Source organism: Montipora foliosa, chromosome 1 (assembly GCF_036669935.1).
Source record: "Montipora foliosa isolate CH-2021 chromosome 1, ASM3666993v2, whole genome shotgun sequence".
Taxonomy (NCBI): domain Eukaryota; kingdom Metazoa; phylum Cnidaria; class Anthozoa; order Scleractinia; family Acroporidae; genus Montipora; species Montipora foliosa.
The window spans coordinates 38,604,245-38,611,744 of NC_090869.1; the positions used below are offsets into that span (position 1 = coordinate 38,604,245).

Sequence of the window (7,500 nt, forward strand, 5' to 3'; positions counted from 1 at the left end):
TCATCTGGAAACTTCGCACAGACGGTTTAGGCATTGTTATGTAATTATTGTTTTGTTAAAATCAGTGTTTTGGGATGTCTATAAATGCTATTTCCCCGCAAATATTAACTTCGCATAAATTATATTTGAATTTACGTCACAGACACAACTTATCGCTCGTGAACGCGTCCAGTCGTCTCTTCTCGGGCAGGATACGCGAACTCGAGTGAGCGGCGGATATCGAGCCTACTTTCGATTTTGCGATTTACTTGTGCAGCCAAAACTTCAATAGGAAAATTGAACGTAGCAAAAATCTCCCAAAATATTTTTCGCTGATGGTAATATTCCTCTGTTCAAATTTTAAGTTGTTTTCATGTCGTAAATTTTGTTGCTGATGGCAAAATATTTTATTCTGGATCGATATTTCCTGAAAACTTCCTTCTGCTCTTCCTAAAACCTGTGTATCAATATTTATTTACTTTTGCATCAATATTTGTATTGCATAACGCAGGCAAACAAAATCTGTAGCTTGCTTAGTTCGCATTTTTGAGCGTTAAAATAGAATTTTCGGTCCTACATGTTTCTGACGAGTCATATATTAGGTCACCCATCCAAATACTAACCCCGCCCGATAGGGCTTAACTTCAGTGAACAAAAATTTGGTTTTATCAACGGAGTTGATAATGTAAATTTTCCACCGTACAGAGATTCTTAAAGCTGACGTTTCGAGCGTTAGCCCGTCGTCAGAGCGAATCGAGGAATTGTGGGTTACGTCTAGTTTTTATAGTAGAGTAGGAGCTGCGCTATTGTTGGTAACATGGCAACGTGAAAAATAGGAATATATTAGTTAAATGAAAAGCGTTCGTTAATACCGTGAGGATTAAAGGTGCCGATTTGGAAGATGAATTTTTGTTCTAGATTCTTGCGGCTTTCCGTCGCATCTAAATGTAGGGAAAGGCCGCAGATAGCCATGTGTTTTTTGGAGTGGTAAGTGAGATTAAAATGACGAGCGACTGGCTTAGATGCATCCTTGTCATTCTTCTCAACATCGCGAAGGTGTACACGGAATCGGTCGCCTAGTCGTCTACTACAGTTTCTTTAGAAACTACCCCCTTTATTAACTTCAGTGAACTTTTGTCTTAGAAAGATGTCAGAAGCTCAGAGTGCACGGTTAAACATGTGGTGAAAAACAAGTTGTAAGGGAACTTGGAAATGATCAACATATCAGTCTCGAAGCCAATGTTTCTTGATTCCCTTTTATTTTCTTCAATCTTTCTATTTACCTAACACATCTACCATGGCGCTATAATGATATGCGGCACAAAAACAATATCGTGAACTATTTGAGCTACATATTACGCAAAGACAACTTGAATCTCCTGGAAGACAAAACGCAGCTCAGTTGACAATAACACAGCGCTGTGTTACTGCACTACCACACGTACACAATGCGTACCTATTTTTTATTAATGAACGGAGACCTCAATGTACAGTCAGACTCAATTCGTGCGAATCATTTCTAATTATGTTATTCTTACCTGTTTTTTAACACCCTTTTTTACATTTTCATACTTTACATACTTTTACTTCTTTGTTTTATATTTAAGCAATAGAGGACGTTTTCCGTGTTTCCGTGGCCTCATCTAAACACGAGGGGAAGTTGGGAGAATTCAGACAGTTATGCAAACCCGACTGAGACGCAGTCGAGGGTTTCCATAACTGTCGACATAAAAGAATACAAAACAGAAAGAGCATACATCGATTGATGGACTAAAGAGACCGCTTAATTAAATTACCATTAAACAAAACACGATGTTTTCCTTATTTTACACTGGTAACAAGAACAAGAAGGGAAAGACATCAGAATCTGATTAGTAACATGACAAAAGATACGTTTTAATCTTAGATTGAAAAAAATATAATGAATGAGCATTTCGAATGACAGAGCATAATTTATTGAAGAAGACTGTGGCTTGGTAAATGATGGAAATTTTCCTTATATTAGTACGGAAAAATGGGATATAGAATCGGTTAGAACCACGAGTATTATAGCTATGAACCTGATTCGTACGTTAAAAAAAATTGCTAAAGAGGGAGGAAGTAAGTTATTATTATAAGAATATATAAGTTTACCTAGGTGCAAAGAATAAATATCTACAAACATAAGGAATTTTAAATCTCTAAATAATGGATCAGTATGCGAATCAAAAGGCTTCTAGAATATTAACAATTATAACAATACGCTTTCACGGTAACAAAATAAGACGATTAAGGTTAGTAGGGTATGTTGAACCCCAAACTATAATAAAACGAATAATACAACGTTTTCAAACAAGCTTAGTGAGACAAGGACTTGATTTTGCAAGCAATATGTGAGATATGTGGTTTCCATGAAAGGTTTTCATCCAACATATAACACCAAGAAAAGTAACTTCCTTAACGCGGGTCATCTTGTGACCATTAATTTCAATATTTAAATCAAATTCCTTTCTTCTTTGCCTTGCTTTGAAGATTACATAGTTCGATTTCTTAACATTTAGAGATAACTTATTTGCTTTAAACCAGTCAGATAACTCAAGCATTTCAGAATTTATAGTATGTGTTTAAGTCTGGATATCATTATGTGAGAAAAATATATTTGTATCATTAGCAAATAAGACAAGGTCATAAAGATTGGAAAGCTGACATATATCATTAATATAGATTAAAAAGAATGAGGGCCTGTTTATATGGTCTCGGTTACCCGAGACAGCCCTCCTTCGAGACAACTTTACCGAGCGTCTATATTAGAATTGCGTGACCGAGACAAAGTTGACCCTACTTAATTATGCATATATTTTAAGACGCATCTTCAAAAAATGCGTATCGTCATTTGCCTTTCTTTCTTTCTAGTTCGTTTTTATTAAGTATAGTTGCGTTTTCACATTCAGCAAATGGACTGACAATCTTAACGCAGCAATAATATGTAGTTTAAATAAAAGGCTGTTTATGAATCGAGAGTTTCCGTTGACAGCGGTGAGAAATTTGGCGGGAAAAAAACTTTTAATTCGAAAGTAAACGCTAAAAACATGTATAAGCTCCCAAATTGTTGCTTCTTTGATTTCTATTTTATGCGTGCGCATTCAAGATTTTGCTGTCTCGTCTCGGGTGTCGAGGCAAACTGTTTACATGCGAAAACGTTGTCTCACCTGCCAGGGTTACTCTACCTGCCGAGGCGAGACAACTCGCCTCCCCGAGTAGTCTCGCCCACCTCATGTAAACGGTTGATAGAATTTTTTAAACAAATGAGGGGAAAAATTCCTCGCCAAGGGTAACTCGGGGGGAGGGTTGTCTCGGGCACCCGAGACCACATAAACAGGCCCTAAGGGACCAAGGACTGACCCCTGAGGTACACCACACAAGATTTCCTTATAAGAGGATGAAATGCCATTGAATTCAACATACTGTAACCTGTTGCAAAGATAGCTCTTGACCCATTCAAGGGCCAGTCCACGGATCCCATAATGCTCAAATTTACCAAGTAGAATATTGTGATTAACGGTATCAAAAGCTTAAGATAAGTCAGGAATTAAGCCAGCCGTATATTTTCTCTCATCAACAGCAGAGGTAATTTAATCATGTAGATGTAACAAAGCTAAAGAAGTAGAGTACTTTTTCCTAAAACCATACTGATTATTGGCCAATAACTTATGCTTATGAAGATAACTTATCAAACGAATATAAGCAATCTTTTTCTAAGAATTTGGAAAAAATTGGTAGTACGGATACAGGCCTATAATTTGAAAATAACCTTTTATCATCTTATTTGAAGAGAGGAATAACACGAACCAATTTCATTTGGTCAGGAATAACACCAGAGTTAATGGATAGATTAATAATATATGTCAAAGATTCAGAAATATAATTAATAGATTCTTTCACAGACCACATTGGAACCTTGTCATGGATGACCGGCTGCGGTATTTATACGAAGAGAATTAGCAATTCAGCTGGAAATTTCAACAATTTCACATTAAGTGGCAGACTCAAAGAAAATGGAGGAAAAGGAACGTTCAGGAAGGAAAAAGCGATAAGATATAACTGAAGTTGGTATCTTTCTAGCAAGGGAGGGCCCCAGGTTGGTAAAGAAATTACAAAACTGGTTTGCAATTAAGCAAGGATCAGAAATATCTTGGTTATTGGAACCCACAAAGGTAGAAGGTAATTTGTTGGGACGCTTGCTTCGAATAATAATTTGCTTCAAAATATTCCAAGTTCCCTTAATATTAGCCGTTAAAGATTTCAACTTTGCTTCATAATAGGAGCGCTTTGCAAGACGTAAAGAGTGGTTCAATTTATTTCTATATTTCTTGTAACTACTCTCATTAAAATGGTGTAGGGAACTTAAGAAATTTTTTGTACGACAAATTTTTCCTTTTTGTGGACTGTAAAAGACAGGCAGATAAGCAGGGTTTTTATGAGCACATTTAGATGCCTTGATCTTTTTTATGGCAAAACAAGAGTTAAATGATCTCAGAATACGTATTGAGAAAACAGGAATAGGCTGTATTTACATTGGTATAGTTGTAGATATTTATCCAGTCACTTGACCGTAGACGTTCATGAAATTTCATGATGTTTGCTGTATTGTTATCTCGAAAGCTAACAAAGGACTTTTTACCTTTGTTATTTATACCTTGTTCATAATGAATCGCAAAATTAGGCAAATGATCAGAAACATCCGTAAAAAAGAATCCACTAACTATGTCGTTACAAAAAGAATTTGCAAATATATTATCAATAAGAGAAGCAGAATGAGAGGTTATTCGTGTCGGTCGTAAGATTAAAGGAACAAACAAATTAGCATATGTAACATCCAGAAATTCACCTATAACACTACGAGAATGGTAATTCATGAGATTCAAATTAAAATCACCCAACAAGTAGGACAACTTATTTTCTTCTTTCCAATTTTAGCCAAAAGAGAATTAAATTTTTGAACAAAGTTATTAACGTTAGAGTCTGGCTGTCTATAGATGACACCGATAATTTTTTTTTTTTTTTTGATAAAGGCCGGCGGATTTCAATGAACCCTTAGGACTCAGTGGAAGGTGATGATATGTCAGTGATAGCCAATAGTCAGGTCTCTTAGCTTGAGGATCGTTACAGAGTTGACAAAAGTACCAAACTTTGCACAGTTAGAGCTTACGGCAGTACTATAGATATTAGAGGGGGTACCCAACACAGAAATTCATCTGAAGCGAGTTTTAAGAGGATTACATTTTTGAAAAGTTCACCTACTGGAGCACTGTGGCACTTTAAAAATAAAATACTATTTATGCCTTAAATTACTCAGAATTCCATTCTCATTAGTTTTAATAACAATTTCAGTCCTTTATTTATCAATCCAATCGGGAAAATAGCGCATTAGTTAATCAAATAAGCTATTTTAGACATTGCCGTAAAACACTGGTACCCAGTCCCACTCTTTCATAAGTCACTTCCAAGAAGGCGGCACCCATGCTTATCTACCAAACCTGTAAGTATCCAACCTTTTATACGCTTTTTTTTAGTTTTCAAACATACTTCTTATATAGAAAAATCTTTGTTTTATGCTTCAAGATGATTTTCAATGTGTTTCAATTTGTTTTGTCTTTATAACCTGACTGTATGACTTAAACGGTTAACACTCGAAATTTCAGATACAATGGTGTTTTCTAGGAGTCGTTGTATTATATGCCAGAAATCAACATCAGAAGAGCTAAGGTGTCCATTAGGAGCAAGTGGAGATAGGGCAGACCCCAAGGCTGTTAACACTTCCTTTCTATGCAATGTTTTTGAATTTAACGCGTTGGAAGCCCTACCAATCCCTGTTTCTATGCCTCTCGACATAGATGCAGAAGTTTTGATTGAGAATGAAGCTTCGTGGCACAAATCGTGCCATTTGCAATTCAGTACATCAAAGCTGAATAAAGCAAAGGAGAGGTCAGCTCGGAAACGAGAACAAGCACAGAAAGAAGATGAGGAAATGCGAGCTTCTAAAACACAAAGGTTGTCTTCTCACAATAAAGAAGACTGTATATTGTGTGGTCGGGGTGGCCCAGGTCACGAAGTCTCCACATTCGCCACTGATGAGAAGCTCCGCCTGATGATAACAGAACTTCAGGACAGCACGCTTTTAACTAGAATTTCTGGAGTTGATCTCATGGCAGCCGAAGCAAAATATCACCTCAAATGCTTGACAGACCTGCGAAATCGTTACAGACGTCACACATCGTGAAAACGGCAAGAATCATGTGAAGAAGATGAAGAGAAAATAAACGAGTCCCAGGCCTTTATTGAGTTGGTTGAATATATCGAGATTTCTGTTGAAAACGATAAGTTGATGTTTCTACTTTCCGAATTGCATTCACTCTTAGTAAGTCGTCTTGGAACCTTAGGAATTCACAAAACTGTAAATAAAACTAGACTTAAAACCTCCTTATTAGAAAACTTTCCAGATGCTGAAGAGCAAAATGATGGCAAAAACGTTGTCATAAGATTCAAGAAAGCAATTCAGGGCATGATCAAAGATGCGGTACAGCAAAGGGATTTCTCAGAGGATGCACTGAATTAAGCTAAGGCTGCAGAAATTGTTCGCAAAGACATGTTTAGCCATAAAGGCTTTACATTTTCTGGACGTTTTACGAAAGACTGCCAAGAAAGCACAGTCCCTGCTAGTCTAAAATCATTGGTGTAAATAATACTAACTGGAGTAAACACTGAGAACACTGAATCACAAGAATCACAATTACCATGTTTAACAGTGTGCCAGACAATCTCTTTTAATGCCAAAGAACGATCTACCGCAAAGTCAAAGGCCGGTCAAACACGCCATACTAAAGCTCGAGAGCCACCTCTTCCTTTGTACATTGGTTTAAATGTGCACGCATTGTCGAGAAGTAAAACACTCATAACAAACTTTTATCAGATGAGGATCTCGTTGTCTTACCAAAGGATCGTGGAGTTAGAGGACATGCTTGCTACCGCAATTAGTGAGCGCTTTGAAATGGATGGTTGTGTGGCACCTGCTTGCTCGAGAAAAGAAGAACAACATAGACCATAATCCCACCTCTATCACGGCAGCCTTTTCGTTTCATGGCACTGGCATTAGCATGTTTCAGTTACCATCAGTAAATAATCCTGGCGAAGAAAGACCACTAGTGACCCTACCTCCAAAAGGAACAGGACACGCCCTGCCAGAGGAATACTCTACAGTTCACCCTGTAGAACTAGGCACTAGTAAAGCAGTCGTCCCAGTTTCTCTAAGGAAAGAAACGGAAAGTTATATGGCTGTAGAGGAGCAAAGGGAAGAACGGTGGGTGGAGTATTCTCTAGGAAAGTTAGACGAAGGATCTGTTTCCTCTAGTGAGACAGTGACTTAGGCAGCATATCAAGCTTCAACCCGGATGGAAGAGGACCCACCTGCCTTGACTGCGCTCAGCAACAGGATGGTGCATGGGTTCCAACGTGGATAAGCATCCCCGAGGTGTCGGAAGCATG

The 7,500-nt window shown here is 37.6% G+C and overlaps 1 protein-coding gene across 1 annotated transcript in view; it reads left to right on the plus strand.

Moving 5' to 3' along the window:
* The first annotated feature begins 3,986 nt into the window (after positions 1-3,986).
* Positions 3,987-7,500, plus strand: part of LOC137997889 (adhesion G protein-coupled receptor L3-like) — a 91,558-nt gene continuing 88,044 nt past the window's right edge. Inside the window, exon 1 of the mRNA XM_068844226.1 lies at positions 3,987-4,096. The gene's annotated coding sequence lies outside the window, so the exon portion shown is untranslated. The remainder of the gene's footprint in view (positions 4,097-7,500) is intronic.